Raw genomic sequence first — 21,418 nt, 5'->3', positions numbered from 1 at the left:
TCTTCACTCCAAGCCATGTGGCTCATTTGTATCTTCACCCCACTTTATACATATCTTATCTATACTATTTTCCAATGTTTTAAAGTAATATTTTTACCTGTTCTTCTCCCACTTTGCCACACTAAACTTTGATATTTTTAAGAGAAAGTTTGGTTTATCCTAGATCTTCTCAATACTCTTTACATACAACATATGCTCCATAAATATAACTGAATAAAGATTGGTTCAGATAGTGGAGTAGAAGAACATAAGCTCACTCCCTCCTGTGAAAGCACTGGAATCACAACTAACTACTGATCAATCATCGACAGGAAGACACTGGAACTCACAAGAAAAGATAACCCACATCCAAACACAAAAGAGAATCCACAATGAGATGGCTGGAGGGGCGCAATCACAATAAAATCAAATCCCATAACTGCTGGGAGGGTGACTCAAAAACTGGAGAAAAATTATACCACAGAAGTCCACCCACTGGAGTGTAGATTCTGAGCCCCACATCAGGCTTCCCAACCTGGGGGTCTGGCAATGGGAGGAGGAATTCCCAGAGAATCAGACTTTGAAGGCTAGTGGGAATTGATTGTAGGACTTCAGCAGGACTGGGAGAAACAGATACTCTACTCTTGGAGGACACACACAAAATAGTGTGTGCATCAGGACCCAGGGAGAAGGAGCAGTGACCCTGTAGAAGACTGAACCAGACCTACCTGCTAGTGTTGGAGGCTCTCCTGCAGTGGCAGAGGGCGGATGTGGCTCACCATGGGGACAAGGACACTGACAGCAGAAGTTCTGGGAAGTACTCTCTGGCGTGAGCCCTCCTGGAGTCCACTGTTAGCCCCACAAAAAGGCCTGTAACTTCCAGTTACAGGTTAACCTCCAGTTAACCTCAGGCCAAACAACTAACAGGGAGGGAAATCACACCCACCCATCAGCAGACAAGAGGATTAAACTTTTACTGAGCTCTGCCCACCAGAGCAACACCCTACCTACCTAGCAACAGCTCTACCTACCACCAGTCCCTCCCATCAGGAAACTTGCATAAGCCTCTTACATAGCCTCATCCACCAGAGGGCAGACAGCAGAAGAAAGAAGAACTACAATCCTGCAGCCTGTGGAATGAAAGCCACATTGACAGAAAGATAGACAAAATGAAAAGGCAGAGGGCTATGCACCAGATGAAGGAACAAGATAAAACACCAGAAAAATAACTAAATGAAGTAGAGATAGGCAACTTTCCAGGAAAAGAATTCAGAAGAATGACAGTGAAGTTGATCCAGAACCTTGGGCAAAGAATGGAGGCAAAGATTGAGAAGATACAAGAAATGTTTAACAAAGACCTAGAAGAATTAAAGAACAAACTCCTAGAAGAACTAAAGAGCAAACAAACAGAGGTGAAAAATACAATAACTGAAATGAAAAATACACTAGAAGGAATCAAGAACAGAATAACTGAGGCAGAAGAATGGATAAGTGACCTGGAAGGCAGAATGGTGGAATTCACTGCTGTGGAAGAGAATAAAGAATGGCCTAAGAGACCTCTGGGACAACATTAAACACACCAATATTCACATTATAGGGGTCCCAGAAGGAGAAGAGAGAGAGAAAGGACCCAGGAAAATATTTGAAGAGCTTACAGTTGAAAATTTCCCTAACTGGGGAAAGGAGATAGCCACCCAAGTCCAGGAAGTGTAGAGAATCCCAAGAAGGAAAAACCCAAGGAGAAACACAACAAGACACCTAGTAATCAAATTGACAAAAATTAAAGACAAACAAAAATTATTAAAAGCAACAAGGGAAAAAGGACAAATAACATACAAGGGAACTCCCATAATATTAACAGCTGATTTATTAGCAGAAACTCTACAAGTCAGAAGGGAGAGGCACGATATATTTAAAGTGAAAAAAGGGAAGAAACTACAACCAAGATTACTCTACCCAGCAAGGATCTTATTCAGATTCGATGGAGAAATCAAAAGCTTTACAGAGAAGCAAAAGCTAAGAGAATTCAGCATCACCAAACCATCTCTACAACAAATGCTAAACGAAGTTCTCTAAGTGAGAAACACAAGAGAAGAAAATGACCAACAAAAACAAACCCAAAACAATTAAGAAAATGATAATAAGAACATATATATCGATAATTACCTTAAATGTGAATGTATTAATGCTCCAACCAAAAGACACAGGCTCACTGAATGGATACAAAAAACAAGATCCACATATATGCTGTCTATGAGAGATCCACTTCAGACTTAGGGACACATACAGACTGAAAGTGAGAGGATGGAAAAAGATATTCTATGCAAATGGAAATCAAAAGAAAGCTGGAGTAGCAATTCTCATACCAGACAAAATAGACTTTAAAATAAACATTATTACAAGAGCAAAAAAGGACACTACATAATGATCAAGGGATCTGTTCAAGAAGAAGGTATAAAAATTGTAAATATTTATGTACCCAACATAGGAGCACATCAATACATAAGAAAAATGCTAACAGCATTAAAAGGGGAAATTGACAGTAACACAATCATAGTAGGGGACTTTAACACCCCACTTTCACCAATGGACAGATCATCCAAAATGAAAATGAATAAGGAAACACAATCTTTAAATGATACATTAAACAAGATGTACTTAGTTGATATTTATAGGACATTCCATCCAAAAACAACAGAATGCATTTTCTTCTCAGGTGCACATAGAAGATTCTCCAGGATAAATCACATCTTAGGTCACAAATCAAACTTCAGTAAATTTAAATCATATCAAGTATCTTTTCTGACAAAAGCACTATGAGATTAGAAATCAATTATAGGGAAAAAAACATAAAAAGCACAAACAATGGAAGCTAAACAATACATTACCAAACAGGCAAGTGATCACTGAAGAAATCAAAGAGGAAATCAAAAAATACCGAGAGACAAATGACAATGAAAACAGGATGATACAAAACCTATGGAATGAAGCGAAAGCATTTCTAAGAGGGAAGATTGTATCAAGACAATCCTACCTCAAGAAACAATAAACACCTTAAATAAACAATCTAACCTTACACCTAAAATAATTAGAGAAAGGAGAAGAAACAAAACCCAAAGTTAGTAGAAAGAAAGAAATCATAAAGATCAGAGCAGAAATAAATGAAATAGAAACAAAGAAAACAATAGCAAAAATCACTAAAACTAAAAGTTGGTTCTTTGAGAAGATAAACTAAATTGATAAAACTTTAGCCAGACTCATCAAGAAAAAGAGGGAGAGGACTGAAATCAATAAAATTAGAAATGAAAAAGGAGAAGTTACAACAACCACTGCAGAAATACAAAGTATCCTAAGAGACTACTACAAGCAACTCTATGCCAACAAAATGGACAACTGGGAAGAAATGGACAAATTCTTAGAAAAGTGAAACTTTCCAAGACTGAACCAGAAAGAAACAGACAACATGAAAAGAGCAATCACAAGTAATGAAATTGAAACTGTGATTAAAAATCTTCCAGCAAACAAAAGTCCAGGACCAGATGACTTTGCAGTTGAATTCCATCAAACATTTACGGAAGAGCTAACACCCATCCTTCTCAAACTCTTCCAAAGTATTGCAGAGGAAGGAACTCTCCCAAAATCATTCTATGAGGCCACCATCACCCTGATACCAAAACCAGACAAAGATATTACAAAAAAAGAAAATTACAGACCAAACTCACTGATGAATATAGATGCAAAAATCCCAACAAAATACTAGCAAACAGAATCCAACAACACATTAAAAGGATCATACACCATGATCAAGTGGGATTTATCCCAGGGATGCAAGGATTCTTCAATATACACAAAGCAATAAGTGTGATACACCATATTAACAGATTGAAAAATAAAAACCATATGATCATCTCAATAGATGCTGAAAAAGCTTTTGACAAAATTCAACACCTATTTATGATAAAAACTCTCCAGAAAGTGGGCAGAGAGGGAAACTACCTCAACATAATAAAGGACATATATGACAAACACACAGTAAACATCATTCTCAATAGTGAAAAACTGAAAGCATTTCCTCTAAGATCAGGAACAAAACAAGGTTGCTCACTCTCACCACTATTATTCAACATAGTTTTGGAAGTTTTAGCCATGGCAATCTGAGAAGAAAAAGAAATAAATGGAATAAAAATTGGAAAAGAAGAAGAAAAACTGTCACTGTTTGCAGATGACATGATGCTATACATAGAGAATCCTAAAGATGCCACCAGAAAACTATTAGAGCTAATCAATGAATTTGGTAAAGTTGCAGGATACAAAATTAATGAACAGAAATCTCTTGCATTTCTATACTCTTAACAACGAAAGATCAGATAGAGAAATTAAGGAAACAATCCCATTCATCATTGCAACAAAAAGAATAAAATTCCTAGGAATAAACCTACCTAAGGAGGTAAAAGACCAGAACTCGGAAAACTATAAGACACTGATGAAAGAAATCAAAGGTGACACAAACAGATGGATATACCATGTTCTTGGATTGGAAGAATCAATATTGTGCAAATGACTATACTACCTAAAGCAATTTACAGATTCAATGCAATCCCCATCAAATTACCAATGGCATTTTTTAGAAAGCTAGAACAAAAAATCTGAAAATTTGTAAGGAAACAAAAAAGACCCCAAATAGCCAAAGCAATCTTGAGGGAAAAAAGTGGAGTTGGAGGAAACAGACTCCCTGACTTCAGACTATACTAAAAAGCTACAATAATCCAGCCAATATGGTACTGGCACAAAAACAGAAATATAGATCAATGGAACAGGATAGAAAGCCCAGAGATCAACCCACTCACATATGGTCACCTTATCTTTGAGAAAGGAGGCAAAACTATACAATGGAGAAAAGACAGCCTCTTCAATAAGTGGTGTTGGGAAAACTGGATAGCTACATGTAAAAGAATGAAATTAGAACACTCCCTAACACCTTATACAAAAATAAACTCAAAATGGATTAAAGACCTAAATATAAGACCGGACACCATAAAACTCTTAGAGGAAAACATAGGAAGAACACTCTTTGACATAAATCACTACAAGGTCTTTTTTGACCACCTCCTAGAGTAATGGAAATAAAAACAAAAACTAATAGGACCTAATGAAACTTAAAGGCTTTTGCACAGTAAAGGAAACTATGAACAAGATGAAAAACAACCCACAGAATGAGAGAAAACATTTGCAAATGAATCAATGGACAAAGGAATAATCTCCAAACTATATAAACAGCTCATGCAGTTCAATATTAAAAAAACAAAGAACCCAATAAAAAAATGGACACAAGCCGTAAATAGACATTTCTCCAAAGAAGACATACAGATGGCCAAGAGGCCCATGAAACGTTGCTCTACATGACTTATTATTAGAGAAATGAAAATGAAAACTACAATGAGGTATCGCCTCACACTGGTTAGGATAGGCATCATCAGAAAATCTACAAACAACAAATGTTGGAGAAGCTGTGGAGAAAAGGGAACCCTCCTGCACTGTTGGTGGGAATGTAAGTTGATACAGCCACTATGGAGAACAGTATGGAGGTTACTTAAAAAACTAAAAATAGAATTACCATATGAACCAGAGATCCTGCTACTAGGCATATACCCAGAGAAAACCATAATTCAAAAAGACACATGCTCCCCAGTGTTCATTGCAGCACTATTTACAATAGCCAGGTCATGGAAGCAAACTAAATGCCCATTGACAGACGAATGGATAAAGAAGGTATAGTACATATATACAATGGAATATTACTCAGCCATAAAAAGGAATGAAATTGGGTCATTTGCAGAGATGTGGGTGGACCTAGAGACTGTCATACAGAGTGAAGTTAAGTCAGAAAGAGAAAAACAATGACTGTATATTAATGCATATATGTGGAGTCTAGAAAAATGGTACAGATGAACCAGTTTGCAAGGCAGAAACAGAGGCACAGATGGAGAGAACAAATGTATGGACACCAAGGGAGGAAAGCACGGGATAGGGTGGTGGTGATGGGATGAACTGGGAGATTGGGATTGACATATATAAACTAATATGTATAAAATAGATAACTAATAAGAGCCTGCTGTATAGAAAATTAAATTAAATTTTAAAATATTACTGAATAAATTATCATCTTCATTAATACACCTATTCTCATATTTCTCTACTCTTACAAATGCCTTCTCCAAAGTTTAATAAAATGATCTGTACTACATTTCTACCTTCTGTGCCATTCTCTACTATATGACATAATTCTGTAACATTATCTAATACAAACCAAGTCTAAAACCTCAGGTTCTCTAACATAAATCAAAATTTCACCTGTGAGATTCACTGAAGTATAAACTGCTGTTAAAAAGAGCCCCTTGAAATAAGTTCTCCCTTATTTTTAATAACCAATCACCAGGGATGTTATCATACCAACTTTAGTTTTTCATAAGCTTCCTGAGAGTATTGATCCAAGTATGACCAGATGGCTTCTTACAAATAAACTCCAGGTGGAATGATATTCATTGATTTTTAATTATTCCTCTTCTAAATATGTTTTGTTTTTCTTTCACAGAGAAACAGAATTGAATCAATCCTAGACTGTTTGGAACCAGTAGAACTTACAGAAACAATGGCTATTGGGGAATGGATTTTTTATATACATTTTTGTATTAAATATATATTTAATCATATATAATATGATTTACTTGACAATAATTATTAAAAATAAACCTAATATCATGAAGACAGTATATTGTTATTCCCAATAATCAAGCCTGGCTGTACAGAGTTGTTCCAAGAACATGATTATTCTAGGTGATACTGATATATGAAGAGTTATCCTCATCACATGGCCTGAAAGATTATTAAACATATACTTGGTCAAACACTTAAGAAAATTCATTCACTTAACTATTTCTTCCTTCAATAAATCCAGGAGATAATCTTATCACTGGGGATACAAAGACACACAATATGCAAGTCTGAACCTTCAATGTCATGGCAGTGTGTTGGGAGATGTGTGCACATGTATGAACAGCTGCAGTGATGTATGAACATGTTTATACAGTCCTCTGCAGGCAGAGCCATGCCTGCCCAGAGAGGGAGTGTCTCCCAAAAAGTTTCAGGGCGGAGATGGTATATGAACAAAGAAGATAATTAAAATGTGATTCCCTTCTAATTTCTAAAACTTCAGTGCTTTATAATTGCAGAATCTATAAACGAGGTAAACACATCATGGTATCATGGTATCAGAGCTAGGAGCTCTTCCATAGAAACAGGGATTCAGAGAAGAAAGGAGGCATCTCCTCTATGTTGTCCGGGTGGAGAGACAATCAGCCAGGCAATTAAGGTGGGAAATAGCATTCTAAGCCAAACCATAAATCACCTGGGAGATAAAAGTGGGGCATTTGGGAAATTTCTAGCCTTTAGACTAGAGTGGTGCTTGTAGACTGGTTCTTTCTGCTATGTGCCACCTAACCCTATCTCTGCTGCATTCAGCAAATTGATCCTGTTGCTGATGGCTGCATCTAGGTGCAAGTGTAGAAACAGCAGAAAATTGAGAGTTAGCTTTGCTATCTATAATTCGGTTGACTTTTGGCAGATGGCATTTTCCCTGTTTCTCCAGCTACAAGATGGGAATAAAGATAATCAGCATTCCTTTCATATGTCTTTTTAACGTGGTTAAATTTATTTTTAAAAGTATAACTTATGTGAAAGAGCTATGCAAATTACCATTCAAATGTTAAATAACATTTTCTGGATTAAAAAATAAAATGAAGAATTACAGCTAGTAAAAATGTCAAAAAAAGGAAGGGGAAGAGCGATGAGTGAAGAAAATGTGTAAATGATAACCTGGGACACTATATACACTCTAATATTTGCAAGGCTGCTATGTAGATATTTTCACCTTTCTAAGATGAGTACTCATAATGTTGCAGAGATTGACTGGGGCCCTATATCTTCAAGTTACTATAACAGAATAAGTCTAAGTAAGGAATTTACCCTAAAATTCAGTTTTTCTTTAAGTTAATTCTATTTCTTTCCCCTTAGTTGGTATCAGTGCTTTTTACTGTCACAGTAGCCTTGTCAGACAATAACAAAAACTAAGTTATTCACACATCATTTAGTTCTTGTTGAAAAGAAGCCTAGATGCTTTTGAATGTGCTTTCTTACTTTTATATTCAATGACATTTGTTTACCTTGATTCAAAAATGGCAAACTCAGGGAAAAAAAATTCTATAATTACTTTTTTCAATAAAGAGAATATTAAGTTTGAACAATACCACAAACCAAACAAGACATAGTAGGTTACCAGAGATATCTTTTCCTTTCTGTTACAAAATGAACCAATCAATCAATCAATCAATGAGAGAGAGAGAGAGAGAAAAGAGAGAATGAAGGATAGTCCATGTCTTCCAATAAATTTAGAGAAAAGGAAAAAAATATCAGTAGGAGTTGAAAGAACTGAGGGAAAAAATATCTATAGGAGTTGAAAGGACTCAGCAATATCAAAAGTTGTGTGTATTTCCCATCGGAATTTGGTCTATAAATAACTGTGCTGGCAAAACTATTTTAAAATCAGATGCAGAGCTGCAGAAGGTGTTTTTAAGGGATTGGGGAAATTAAAGAAAATTCATATTTGTAAAATTTGAGCCTGGTGACCTGAAATGTTCCATTAAATTAATCAAAGATTCAAGAAGATGTTGTCTTCTGGTCAAGTCTGTGCATTCCCAATCCCCTTCTTAGCATCATTTCTTTTCTTTGTATTCACTTAGGCTTGCAGGGCCCATGGGATGAGTGAGCTGCTTTTATTAAATGCTGTATTTCTACCCTATCCTCACTGCAAGAAATTTGAAAGACACTGCAATGATTTCACTAACTATTTTATATAATCTCCCATTGTAAATTCTCCCTGAAATTTTGTCCATACAGAAAAATCTTTGAGCCAGAAAAGAAGGTTAAAAAAGATTAATCTCAAAAATATACAAATTAATCACATGCAGCTCAAAATCAAAAAAACAAATAACGCAATCAAAAAATGCGTGGAAGACCTAAATAGACATTTCTCCAAAGAAGACATACAGGTGGCCAGGAGGCCCATGAAAAGATGCTCAACATCACTAATTATAAGGGAAATGTAAATCAAAGCTACAATGAGGTAACACCTCACATCAGTCAGAATGGCCATCATCAAAAAATCTATAAACAATAAAAGCTGGAGAGGGTGTGCAGAAAAGGGAACCCTCTTGCACCTGGTAGGAATGTAAATTGATACAGCCACTATGGAGAACAGTATGGATATGGAGGTTCCTTAAAAAACTAAAAATAGAACTACCATATGACCCAGCGATCCCACTACTGGGCATATACCCAGAGAAAACCATAATTCAAAATTACACATGCACCTCAATGTTCCTTACAGCACAGTTTATGATAGCCAGAACATGGAGGCAGCCTAAATGTCCATCAACAGAGGAATGGATAAAGAAGATGTGGTACATATATACAATGGAATATTACTCAGCCATAAAAAGAAATGAAATTGGGTCATTTGCAGAGATGTGGGTGGACCTAGAGACTGTCATACAGAGTGAAGTAAGTCAGAGAGAGAAAAGCAAATATCATATATTAACGCATATATGTGGAATCTAAAAAAATAATATAGATTATCTTATTTGCAAAGGAGAAATAGAGACACAGACATAGAGAACAAACGTATGGGGGTAGGGAGGGATGGGATGAATTGGGAGATTGGGATTGATATATATACACTATTGATACTATGTATAAAATAGATAACTAATGAGAACCTACTGTATAACACAGGGGACTCTACTCAATGCTCTGTGATGACCTAAATTGGAAGGAAATCCAAAAAATAGGGGATATATGTACACGTATAGCTGATTCATTTTGTTGTACAGTGGAAACTAACACATTTTAAAGCTACTACACTACAATAAAATTTTTTAAAAATAAACTAAGAAAGTATTAAAGCAACTCTTCCTTAAATGTAATTGGGAATCTGGAAATGTGTATTTGATGCTCAGCGTTGTATTTATCTTTTATAACTAAAAGTATTAAATGCTGTTTATTTGCATAATAATAGCCACTAAAATTTAATGATCCACTATTAGTTGCTAGGTAGTGTACTATGCTTTAAATCAAGTATCTCATGTAATTTTCTCAGGGGTCCTGTGAAATAGAGCATTATTATCCCCATTATCTGAGTGAAAAACAGACTTTGAAGTATTAGGTAACTTGAGCATCACGGCACAACTAGAAAGTGATGGACAGTTTAGAACACAGAGAGTCTGACTTCAAAACCAGTGTTAAACCATATGGTTTGCTGCCTCCATCAACCTTGTTACTGCACTTTAGTTCCTGGCCACTGGTCCAGTCCATCCCATTGGCTGAGGTCAATGAAAGTATTCTAAGAAGATGCATGAACACCTAGATACAAAGAGCACTATGCCAGTACCAATCATTGTCCTTTCTCTTTAAGTCCAGAATATGTTTAGTTCTAAGTTTCTTGTAGGACTAATTCACAAATGCACTGCAAAAGAATTGTCTCCAAACCTACCATCAAAGACATGCACAGATCCACAGGATTCTCCTTTCTTATATCAGGAATTCATAGATGATCTAAAACAATTGTGCCTACGTCTCCTGCTCTACAATCCAGAAAAGGTTTTGTTACCTGAAATAGGTTGATCTGATGCTTTTTTCTATACTCCTGATTTTTGTAAGCTGCCGAGATCTCAGTTGCAGCTCCCAAGGAACTCCCTGCTAATAAAAACACATTACAAAAAAATAAGCAAGATAAGAACTTGGGTCTTATTATACATTTCTTTCCTAACCTGACCTTGAAAAATCACTCACTTACTTAGCGTAAGAAATATTAGCTTTTAGTTTGAATAATGGCAAATTAGGAAATTCCATTTCTCAGAACTCCACAGTCTCTGCCTATCTCCATTAATAGCTACCATATGTTAAGTTCTTCCAAACTGCAGAAAATGTGATACTCTACCTATATATGTTTTTAAATTTATTTATTTTATTTATTTTTATTTTTGGCTGTGTTGGGTCTTTGTTGCTGCACACGGGCTTTCTCTAGTTGCAGTGAGTGGGGGCTACTCTTTGTTGCAGTGCACAGGCTTCTTATTGCAGTGTCTTCTCTTGTTGAGGAGCACTGGCTCTAGGCGTGGGCTTCAGTAGTTGTGGCACATGGGCGCAGTAGTTGTGGCTTGTGACCTCTAGAGTGTAGGCTCCGTAGTTGTGGTGCATGGGCTTAGCTGCTCCGTGGCACGTGAGATCTTCCTGGAAGAGGGCTTGAACCTGTGTCCCCTGCATTGGCAGGCGGATTCTTAGCTCTGTGCCACCAGGGAAGCCCTCTACCTAAATTATCTCATTTATTTCTCAAGAAAACTCTAGGAGCGTGATGATCCCCATTTCACAGAAGAAAAATCCACTGCATATGAGAATCCATGTCTCACTTATGGTGAAATAGCTGAGATTTGGTTATTTAATCATGGTCCTCTCACCGTAAAAACACGTTTCAACCACTATTTTTGCACTCTCTCTCTACTTATGCCATCTGACTCTTTCAATATTTTTATTAAGAAAACATAAATGTATACTTATAATTCCCTTATAAAACACTTTAGTGCTTGTTGCAGAGGGTTGTTCTTTTTTTTTTTTTGATTTAGGTTTTTAATATAATGATCAGAGAACTGAGCTTATTAACATTCATTTGGAAGAAATTGGCTGGAAATTAACTAGAATTAAAATTATTAAATTTGAAGTTAAAAGTAGTGTGTCCTTTCCTCATTTCATTTTGAATTCTGCAGAGTTGATACAGCTTCACATAAATTAAGGAAAATCCTAGAGCCCAGCCACAGAGCTGACAGAGGCAAGACAGAGGAATGTCCCCTGTCCCTTTGCATTATCACAATTACCTTTGACAATGTTGCTTTTAGGCATGTTGACAAAGCCCAGACATTGTTAGTGGCTCTCTCCTTCCAGAAGTGCAGACTGCAGAGGTTTACTGAGAATAGACATTTTCTTTTACAGAAGGAGAGGGACATTGCACACTCTTTAAATTAACAGACACCTAACCCACTGACATAAATGTCTTGCCAAAGAGGACTCATTAATCCCACTTTTGAACAATGTTTAAGAGAATTGAAAGCAAGCAATTCTGTGTATATACAATACCTAATGTTCCTATAAAGCAGGCAGGAGTTAATAGGTTGATCATTGAGAATTCTGTTTATATTTCTATTAGAAAGGGAAATGATTTCCAAGATTAAAGACCATGTTTCTCATAAAAAGTACTCTTTTGTTTAAATACTGAGTGAAGACCTCTTCTCCCAGAGCTATTTTTGGAGGTCTAATATTTCTTGAGGATTCCACGTCCATCTTTCCCACTCTCTAAAATATGAAGATATTTCAATGTCTCCTACAAATCAACATGTCCAAAGCTAAATATCAGAATTTGTCCCAAACCAGCAATTTTTCTCATGTTCTAGATTCATCATATAGAGTCACCATTCTTCAGAAGCACTACAAGCTATTTTAATTGTCCATAAATATTCCCTTTTGTCTTCAATCCGTTCTTACATTCAAAGTATACTTGTTGATTTCCTAAGATGTGCGCCATGCTGTTATATGGCTATGTGGGGGCTACATCAGTGAAAAAAGAAAAAAAGAAAAACAAACTCCCAAATTGCTTACATCATTGAAGATATTGTAGTAGAGTGAGTGACACAATTAAGAAATAAAATATGGAGAATATAAGCTGATGATAAAAAGCCATGGAGAAAAACAAGACAGGAAAGGGGGATACATGTGCTAAGGAGAGTTTACAGACCTGGATGAGACATGGCATGGATGTCAAGGGCTCCTGGTGGTAGCTGCCAAGATAAGCTAAAAGATGAAAAAAGTTTGCTCTGTTGGTTTCAACACGGAAGAAAGTAGTGAGCATGTATATTGGGGAGGAGAGAGGAGTAGTGGTCTTGAGCTGTGCACAGACATTCTCCAGCTTCCTCTTCACACTTGCCAAAGATGACTTATGAAGCCAGTGATGTGAATCCCTATCTGACTTATTCAGAGCAACTGGAGGCCAAGGATTCCTTCATGACATCAACAGCCAGGGGTGTGGAGGTCAGGGGAGGTGGGTGCAGGACACATTTGGTCATATTTCATACTCACCAAACTCCTTTGACTGTGTGTCTCTTAGCACAACTACTTTACAATCCCAAATTCCAGATTCAGAAAGCTGCTTTTTAGTTGTTCTTCCATCCTTCAAACTAGGATGGGGGTAAAAACTCAATCCTAAAACATCTGACTGCATTGAAACTGTCACTTTGTACATAACCCATTAGAGTGTAAAATCCTCAGTGCAAAAAAGGTGTGTTATTCAACTTTTTATCCTGTATGCCTTGACTTAGAGTAAAAGTGAGCAATTATTTGTTTGTCTTACCTGAAGGGATAGGCTATAGCACTGCTGTCAGAATTTTCAGCAGTTAGTTTTGGCCTATAGAGACTACAAACCTTAACCAATCCTCCCAAATTATAAACCAACTATGTTTCTGGCCTGGCCTGACTCCTATTATATTATTCCACACAAACCATATTCAAACCATATTGAACTGACTTCTTTTCCCCAAACACAATCAGATATATTTTCAGCTCTATTTTGTTCAAGTTCTTCTCTGAGCCCGGCATACTCTCTCACTTCCAATATGTCATTCTTATTTACTATTCTAAGCCAACACCAGTGGTTTTTTTTTTACCTATAGAGTTTTTCTTAATATCTATTGTATTCACCTATGTTATTAACTGTTTCCTCCTTTGGGCTCTCACAGACTGATGTCAGAGAACTTAATCCATCACACTGTGATTATAATTAGTTGTTTACACAATTGTCACACCAAGAGAAATGCTTTCTTATCTATCAGCATTTTTTTTTTCTTTCTTGCTTCTCCTAGGTCTCAGGTGAATCAAGTCTATTTTAAGGTGGACATGACTGATGAAATTCCAGAAAAGAAGAAAGAGAGGGAAAAATAAAAGATTTAGGATTTGTTGGTTTGGGCTGCCTTACAACTAAACAAGATGTCTATTGAATTTTCCCCTTTCAACACTTTGAAAATCTTGGAGGAAGGAAGGTATTGTTGGAGAAGATTTTTGAATAAAGTTTGATCCCAGACTGAGGCATATAAAGAGAGTTATTTCTTCCTTCCTTTGTTACTGAATTACATTTTTAAATATCAGTGTTTTTCCCACAAAAGAGAACAAGAGAAAACTCTTCTCCAACAAGGAGAAAAGAGTCAAGTGCATGTGTGGGTTACAAAGAAAATGTGAACAAAAGTGAATATTTTGATAGGTAATAATTTTAAGATTGATTTCACTGGGAGACATATATGTACTGAGTTAAAAATTAAATAGTTACTTTTTGAATCTTCATTAATAGACATTACATTTTATAATCCACTTACATATAGTCTCAAGTAAGTTAATGAAAAGTCTAATAAACGAGAGATATCAAAGAGAAGAGGTTCCAGAAAGTCTGTTCTTTTCATAAAAAGAACATTGTACTGTCATATGCACATAGAGAAATATATTTCAAAATAGAACAGTTATGTAATCTGACATCAGTACCCATGGCAACCTGTAAGGAAAACTGCCAGTTTCTTGGATAAGGGCAGAATCTATAGTGACATGCCTAAAATATTCTAGTTAGGTCTCTCAACAAAGTGAAACCAGTTAAATGTTTTACAAAACTTTTGTTGTTGTTGTCATTGTTCTCAGTGTTTTCCAGGTGATCCAAGAAGAAGTTTTAACATGTATGTTGCAAATTATTTGGCAAATCTGTGCTAGCAGACCTTAACAACCCCCTCTTCTGGTCAGCCACACCTCCAACTTTAGATTTCTGCTGCTGTTTCTTCCACAGTTCTGTTCTCCCTTCTTCCATTTCTACATTCTCTAGTCCATCCTAATGACTTACTACCTACCCATCAGAATTAAAAGCCAGTCAACACTTTTTGAATACTTACTACATGCTCATATCTATTATATTAAGTCCTTTGAAGACATCAATACCATACCTGCCATATTATCTGTTGGAAATCGTTTTTATGGGCTAATTTAAAACAGAGGCTCTGGTTCAATTCTACTTGTCCACTCTTTAAGTTTCAAATTAAACATTTTTTATGATAAGAATTTAATGATCAGTACCAAATTACTTCTAGGCTATTATGTACTTTCTATTAGCAATGGTAAACACATACCTAAAGAGGGTAGATACGTAATATAAATGTGTTAAGGAGACTCTATTTAAGAGAATAAGAAATAGCAGGGACTACAGTAAACTGGACAGTGTGTGCACCACATACAGGCTTTGAAATTCAAATTTTATACTATGTTTAAACCACTGTATAAGTTATGATGAAGGCTAATAGTTGCCCAATTTTTAAAATGAGAGTTTGTTTATTATTATGATCATAATGCAGAATGAGGTTTTTAGGTAAATATTTTATGTTAGAAAAATTTTAGATTTACAGAGTGGCTTCAAGGGTAGTACTGAGAGTTTCTGTATAAACTGAACCCGGTTTACACTACTGTTAACATCTTACAGTAGGTGTGATACATTTGTCAAAACTAAAGAACTGATATTTTACTCATTATTAACTAAAGTGCATACTTCATTCATATTTTCTCAGTTTTGACTGTGATTTTCCTGTTTCAAGATCCTATAAATATATCACTTTTAATTTTCTTGCCTCATCTTAGACCCCTCTAGATTAAGATCATTTCTCAGTTTTCCCTATTTTTGATGATGTTACAGTTTTAAGAAGTACAGATCAGGTATTTTGTAAAACGTTATTTATTTTGAGTCTGTCTGATGTTTTTTTCTTGTGGTGAGCTGCAGATTAGGGGTTTGGGGGAGGAAGAGCACAGATGCAAAGTATTATTCTCATCACACCATGTAGAGGGTACATATTATCAATATCACTGATTGTTGCTAATAATCTAGGTCTCTTGACTGAGGAAGTGTTTGTTAGATTTCTCCACTGTAAAGTAACTCTTTTCCCCCCTTTTCTTATTGCCCTTTGGAAGAGTTACTTTCAAGGCATTCACTCCTTAAGGAGCCCATCTTTAGGGAAAATAAATTAGACTCCATCTTCTTGAGAAGAGAGTCTCTACCTAACTCATTTGGAATTCTTCTGTATGGGATATTTGTCTATTCTCCCTCATTTATTCATTTATTTAAACATTTGTTTATGTTAATACAAACTCATGGGTATTTATTTTATATGTTGGGTTATAATCCAATGTAGTTTTATTTATTATCTCCCTCAAATTGTCCCAGCTTTGGTCATTGGAAGCTCTTTCAGCTATGTTTTGTGTCCCTTTGACACAAGCCCATCATTTTTTTGTTTGTTTGATTTTGTTTAGCACTTCCTTACTTTCTGGTATTATAAATGTTTGAGGCCAATCTTGCATATTCCCTACGCCAGATGTAGAATCAGCCATTTCTCTGAAGAGCTCAGGTTTCTTTTGTTGTGGAATGGTACTAGAAACCAAGATCTGGGCACTGGATTTGTTCACTGCTACTGGAATGTCATTGCTTCAAGGCATCTCAGCAGACAGAGCTAACAAATATATGGGTGTCTAATCATCTGTGTATAATACATCTATAATTACTGATATTTCATCATCTGAATCTATAGTAAGCTAACCATGAGTAAATATTGATGTCTCTAACTCTAATCTAATACCTCATGATTCATTCATTCTTGCCTTGCTTATCTGTAACTCCAAATTCTAACAGTAAGAATCTTGTCTCCCACCACCCAAGATACATCAGTTTACTTGTTCAATCCCAGTATCCATGTATAGTGGTTTCAAAAAATTTAACCTATAATCCCATGGGAAACAACTTTACCAAAGCAAGTACAGTGCTTATATATAATTCCTTTTGTCTTTAGTTTTATAATTTCCACTAATTTCCAAGGGTACTGAGGTCAGTACATTTTTACATTTCCTGCTTCTGTGAGGTTACGTCATGAATTTTTAATAAGGTTGGATTATTTTATCAGAGTCTGCATCCCAGCCTGGATTCCCAGATCTCCTCTCTTATTTTTAAAATTTGCTAACATTAAGGTTCCACTCTTTGTACTGTAAGGTACTATGGGTTTTGACATAGTGTCATGTATCCACTACTACAGTATCGTACAGACTAATTTCACTACCCTAAAATTACTCTGTGCTTCATCTATTCAACACTTCCCATATCTAAACCTTTGCAAGCATCAAACTGTTTTCTACCTCTATAATTTTGTCTTTTACATAATGTCATGTAGATGGAATCATACAGTGTGTAGCCTTTTTATCCTGGCTTCTTTCATTTAGCTATAAACATTTAAGATCTTTGAAGTTCTCATCACAAGAATAAAGAATGGAACTATGGGAAGTAATGGATGTTAAATAAATTACTGTGGTAATCATTTTGCCATATATACATATATCAAGTCATTATGTTGTACACTTCAAACTAATATGATCTTATATGTCAATTGCATCTCAAAAAACTGGGAAAAATAAAGTGGGTCTCCTGTAGACAGCAAAAAAAAATTCATCACATTGTTGCATGCATGAATAGTTCATTTTTCTTTAAATCACTCAATAACATTTCTTTTTTATGGATTTCTTAAAGTTAGTTTATCCATTTACATTTTGAAGGATATCTTGATTGCTTCAAGTTTTTGGTGATTATGATCAATCTGTTATAAATATTTGTATACATGTTTCTATGCAGACACAAGTTTTTTAATCAGCCGAGTAAATGCCCAGGAACAAGATGCTGTATGATGAGTATGGTAAAAATTTGCTTAGTTTTTTCAGAAACTGCCAAACTGTCTTCCAAAGTGGCTGTACCACTTTGCATTCCTACCAGGAATGAATGAGAATTCCTAATGCTTCTTATCCTTGCCAGCAATCAATATTGTCTGTTTTTTGGATTTTAGACATTCTAATAGATGTGTAGTGATATCATATTTTCTTGTGTACAATTACCTAGTAACAAGTGATGTTAAGTATCTTTCCATATGTTTATTTTCCATATATATATATTCTTTGCTGAGGTGTCTATTCAAGTTTCTGCTACACTGTTGAGTTTTAAAATTTTATTTTGTATTCTGGACATAAGTCCCTTATGAAACGTGATTTACAAGTACTTTTTTACTAGTCTATGACTTGTGTTTTTCATTCCCTTAACAGCTGTTGCAAAGAAAATATGTTTAATATTAAAGTTCAATTTACATTTTTTCTTTTATGATTTATTTTTTTTATTTTCATGAATTCTTCTATCTAAAACTTACATAAAATTTGATTATTTTTTTCCTGACATTATATAGTTTCATGTTTTAAATTTAGGTGTATTTCTATAATACATTTTGAGTTGATTTTTGTGAAAGGTGCAATGTCTGTGTTTAAAACCACTTTTTAATATATGGACATCATCCAATTGCAGTACCATTTATTGGAAAAAGATTATCCTTTTTCCCTGGAATTGCCTTTGTGCCTTTATCAAAGATCATTTGGTTATATTTTTTTGGTTCATTTTTGGCATCTTAATTTTAATCCATTGGTTGATGTTTCTATTCTTAAGGCAATACTACACTGTCTTGATTATGGTCACCTTGAAAGAGAGTAAAGTGAATCCTCCACATGCACTAGCTATTCTAAACCTTTTGACTTTCTAGATGAATTTTAGAATCAGTTTGTTGACATATGCAAAAAAAATTGCTGGGGACTTGATTAAAATTGTGTTGAATCTACAGATACAGTTGCGAAGAATTTGTTTCTTAAATATATTGAGACTTCTAATATATGAACATGGAATACCTCTCCACTTGTTTAGATCATCTGTGATTTCTGTTTTCTGAGTTTTATAGTTTCTATGCACAGATTCTACATATATTTTGTAATATTTATACTGAGCTATTGAACTTTTTGGTGCTACAGTAAATGGCTTTATTTTTTATTTCCAGTTCCAATTGTTTATTGCTGGTATCAATTGACTTTTGTATATCAACCTTGAAACCTGAAAAGTTGTTATACTAACTTATTATTTCCAGGATCTATCTGTGTGTGTGTGTGTGTGCGTGCGTGTGTGTGTGTGTGTGTGCGTGTGTAGATTTGTTGGGGTTTCTATAGAGAAAATCATCCATCATGTCATCTGAAAATAAAAACATTTTTAATTCTTCTTTTCCAATTTGTATATCTCTTCTTTTTCTTGTTGTATTGAATTAAGTAAGATTTTCAGGATAATATTGAAGAGGAGTAATGAGAGAGGATATTCTTGCCTCATTTGCCATCTTAAAATATTCAATTTTTCACTATTAAATATGATGTATATGATGTTAGAGTTTTTCAAATATATTCTTTATTAGGTTAATGAAATTCCATTCTATTCCTAGTTGGGGGGAGTTTTATGTTTGCTTGTTTTGGAACCAGCCTTACATTCCTGGAAAGAACCACACTTGTTTGTGGTATATAATTCTTTTTCTCTACTGCTGGATTCAATTGACTAATATTTTGTTAAAGCTGTTTATGTTCATGAAAGATATTGGATTATAGTTTTCTTCTCATATATTTCTATGTAGTTCTATTATTAAGGCAATGCTGGCCTCATAAAATCACATGCAATATGTCCCCCACTTCTATTTTATGGAAGAGATTGTTTAACATATGACATTGGCACTATCTCTATTTTAAATGCATGGCTGAATTTAACAGTAAAACCATCTGGGATTTGTGTTTTCTTTTGGGGAGGATTTTTAGCCATTAATTAAATGTTGTTACTAGATATGGAGATATTTGATTCATCTATTTGAGAGTTTTGGTAGTTTGTTTCTCTCAAGGAATTGATTCATTTCATCTAAATTATCAAAATTGTGGGCATAGAGTTGTTTGTAGTGTTAATTTACTACCCTTTGAATGTCTATGGAATTAGTAATTATCCTCTTTTATTCTTGATATTTGTGATTTCTGTTTTTCTTTTCTTCTAACCTGAGAAAAAGTTATCAATATAGTGATTTTTTTCAAAGAACCAGCTCTTACTTTCATTGTGTGTGTGGGGGGGGTGGTGGGTAGAGGATGCTGCAAGGTTCAGATTTATCTTGTTTGGTCTTCTCTGAGTTCCCTAGATCTTCTGTCCTGTTCTCTTTCCTTCCTTTCTGGTGCTCCAGTTACGTGCGTTACACCTTTGGTGATTGTCCCCCAGTTCTTGAATCTTCTGATTTGCTTGTTGTTATTGCTTTTGTTGTTTCATCTTATTTCTCTTTGGATTTTAGTTTGGGAAATTCCTATTGACCTATCTTCAAGGTCACTAATTCTTCTTCAGATGTGTTGAATCTATTGATGAGCCTGATGAATGCATTCTTTAATTATTACCTTTGTTTCCCCCTAGCATTTTCTTTTGATTCTCTCTCATTGTTTCCATGGCTCTGCTGACAGTAGACACCTGGTCTTGTATATTGTATTTTTTTCCCATTAGGACCCTTAATATATTGATCATAATTATATTAAATTCCTTTTCTGATAATTCCTATATTTGTTTCATATCTGAGTCTGGTTGTGATGCTCACTTCACCCTTTGGACTTTTTTATAATTGCTATTTGCCATGCCTTGTGATTTTTTGTTTAAATCTGGACCTGTTGTATTGGATAATATGTTCGGAGGCCTTTAGTGTTTATCTGGATAGGGGGTAAGCTGTTTAATGTTTTTGCATCTATAACTACCAGAGGCTTCACATCTCTCTATTGTCCTTGCTTTTGCCTTCTCGCTTGGCTTTGGACTTGTACTGTTTTTTTGTACTCTTGCTTAGAGAGGATCTGTGCCACTCTTTCAGCTGCAATCCATTATTATTATTACACTAGTGGCTTTCTGTGTCATGATATGGTGTGGATGAGAGCGAAATTTTACAGTGTTCTGATTAAGTCTCAGTCCTTCAGTGGGCTAGTGTCTCAGGGGTATGACCTTCACAAGAATTTTAGTCTCTCTTCCGAGGTCATAGTTGTTACTACTGGTTTTTAAAATTGTTGTTGTTGTTCTCTGCTTACCCACTCTGTTTTCTGGTTGTGGCTGGTGGGTTTTACTAGAGTGAAAGCATGTGACAGTGTAGGGATCCCCTTATGCCTACAGGTCCCTAGAGTTTCCCATTCTTTTTGTTTTGTTTTGTTTTTTGCGGTTCGCGGGTCTCTCACTGTTGTGGCCTCTCCCGTTGCAGAGCCCAGGCTCCGGACGCGCAGGCTCAGTGGCCATGGCTCACGGGCACAGCCGCTCCGCTGTATGTGGGATTTTCCCGCACCGGGACACGAACCCGTGTCCCCTTCATCGGCAGGCGGACTC

The sequence above is a fragment of the Tursiops truncatus genome, chromosome 8 (genome assembly GCF_011762595.2).
Source record: "Tursiops truncatus isolate mTurTru1 chromosome 8, mTurTru1.mat.Y, whole genome shotgun sequence".
Lineage (NCBI taxonomy): Eukaryota > Metazoa > Chordata > Mammalia > Artiodactyla > Delphinidae > Tursiops > Tursiops truncatus.
The sequence above is the reverse complement of the archived record's forward strand: the minus strand, read 5'-3'. Positions refer to the sequence as shown.